This window comes from Aegilops tauschii, chromosome 4 (genome assembly GCF_002575655.3).
Source record: "Aegilops tauschii subsp. strangulata cultivar AL8/78 chromosome 4, Aet v6.0, whole genome shotgun sequence".
In the NCBI taxonomy this organism is placed as follows: Eukaryota; Viridiplantae; Streptophyta; class Magnoliopsida; order Poales; family Poaceae; genus Aegilops; species Aegilops tauschii.
This window is the reverse complement of record NC_053038.3, coordinates 8,790,495-8,793,165: the sequence shown is the minus strand read 5'-3', so window position 1 is coordinate 8,793,165 and position 2,671 is coordinate 8,790,495.

Sequence of the window (2,671 nt, the reverse complement as noted above, 5' to 3'; positions counted from 1 at the left end):
TCAAATGGTGACTACATACGGAACAAAATGAGTGAATCTACACTCTAAAATATGTCTATATACATCCGTATGTGGTGACCATTTGAAATCTCTAGAAAGACAAATACTCCCTCCGTTCCAAAATAGATGACCCAACTTTGTACTAAAGTTAGTATAAAGTTGAGTCATCTATTTTGGAACGGAGGGAGTATTTAGGAACGGAGGGAGTACTCTGTACCTCCCTTCACGGCCAAAATCGTTGTCTTGCGTTTAGAGCAACTCTAGCAGACCCCGCAAAAAGCCCCGACCCACAAAATAACCGCCAAAATGCGGGTCGGCGCGGAAAAATCTCGCCCGAACAGACCCCGCAAACGCGGCCGGCCCGCAAAAAAATTTGAGGGACGCGGCAAAAACTTGACCCCAACCCGCGAATACGCGGGTTTGCCCCCTCCCCCCCGGCCCGTCGGTGCCCTGCATATAGCGGGAGCGGTTGATGGGGAGGACATTTCAGCCCGCGCTTTTCCCCACCAACCACCTCCGCTCTCCCCGCCGCCCAAGATTCCGGCGAAAGTAGCCGGCGGAAGCACGTCGAAAGGCCGCCACACGCACGAGGTTGCCCTCTCTCCCTCCTGCGTTGGCGGGCCGAAAAGTTGCGGATCTGCGGCCCTTCATCGTGTGCCGCCGGATTTGGCTTTTCCGGCCGCCGGTGGCTGCGCCAAGCGATGGAATGATCGGGGAGCATCTCGCGCAGCCTCGGCAAGGTCGCATCGCCGCATGCAGGTACGGGTCCGTTATGCGGGGTCTGCATCTACGGCCGTCCGCGCCGGCCCGCAAAGTCGTTTTTCCGCGAACTGCAAACGCGTTCTGCGGGTCGGCGGGATGCGGGGTCTGCTAGAGATGCTCTTAGTGGAAGATTAACAAGATCTGACCCCGGTTTGAAAGTGTCTTCGTGTATGACCCTTTTTCTACCGCCAAACTACCTGGTCAATGGCGGTAGAACCTCGCCACATCACCCGGGCGTGGATGAACTGGATATGTGATTATGTGCAAACGTATGGATGGATGGATATGTGCTACGTTGTATGGATGCATATATATGTGCATATGTCATTGTCACCTAACTTTTTCTAACACAGGGCAACACCATTTTGGTGTATGATGATATTTGATAAATTGAAATGCATATGTATGGATAAATCATGAATGTGTGATGTTGCATTGTCATCTGTGTGTGGTGTTATGTAGGCTTTGTCCAAATACATGCATTTTAAGAGTCTTTGGCATGTGTGTGAAGATGAAATGCATATGTATGGAAGTATGGATGTTCTCTTATGTGTTTCAAGTATGCCTTATTCATTTTGATTGCAAGTGCAAATGTCAAATATTTGTTGTAAATTTTATGACTAAGTGTGGATTATTGTGTTGTGTAGGATGACCAATCAGCTGGCCAATGGTCCTCGGTATCATGGGCTTGAGGCCAGTTACGACGCCACTCACCGGGCGCAGTACATCAAGACTGGGCATGTAAGAACCCGTCGAAGCGCTCCCGCCCCCGCTGGAGGCCGCGGCCGCCGCCTCCATCTTCACCGCCGCCGCGGCCAGCACCGCGGCCCTGCTTGAGGCGCCTCGCTTTCCCCATGGGTGGGTTTGGGTTGCTTGGGTTTTCGAGGCGGACGCTTCGGGGGTGGCGCGCCCGCAGCCGGCCTACTTTATCCCGTGACCACCCACCCTGGCGCGAGCTGGCGGCGCGGCCCTAGTCGCGGAAACTTTTCCCTTTTCGTTTGGGCTTCCAGATTCGGAAGAGCAGAGTAATGTCACTCCCTTTTCGCCGGCATGGCATGGCATGCATGCAACGACGTCCGTGAACGATGATGTTTGTAACAATGTTTTGTTAATTCGAAAAGGAAGACAATGTTATGTATACTATGCCTCCCTTCACGGCCAAAATCGTTGGCTTCGCCTTTTAGTGGAAGATTAACGAGATCTGACCCCGGTTTGAAAGTGTCATCTTATATGACCCCTTTTCTACTGCCAAAATGCCTGGTCAACGGTGGTAGAGCCTTGCAACATCACCTGATCATGTCCACGTGTCAAAGGGGTCTACCGCCACTACCAGGGCCGACGGCGATACACCCCTAGAGGGGTAGGGCTGCAGGGGTCGCGTGCAGGCCACCTAGTGCGCCTTTCTTCTCTTGTTCGGAATGAACAGAGGAGAAACCTCCTCTCTCTCCTTCCCTCCATCCCCCCTCCCCCTCGGATATTGCCTGTTTTTGCTCCATTTTTTGTGTATCTTTACTACCCTACGTAGATCAAGGTATTCTCCTTCGATTCCCGTCCCAAAAATGTGACTAAATCTTGCTACTTTTTATGTAACTTTTAGCAATGTAGATGAGCCATAGTTCCTCGGATATCTTCAAATTCCAGCCATGTGAAATCATATTGGTTGTTGTGGTTGGTTTACGTGCAAATCTATAAGAATGTGTACTTATATTACATATATATTTCACTTGGATTTTAATATGTTTGGATGAATGTTTTGGAGATATTTTAAAAAAATGTATGGATGAATGTTAGAGATAATATTTTTTGTTAGTGGTAAAGTAAGGAAACGTGCATATGTATGGAAGCATGGATGTTTCTCTTATATGCATATGTATGGATGAATTGGGTCTGTGATTATGTGCATATGCAT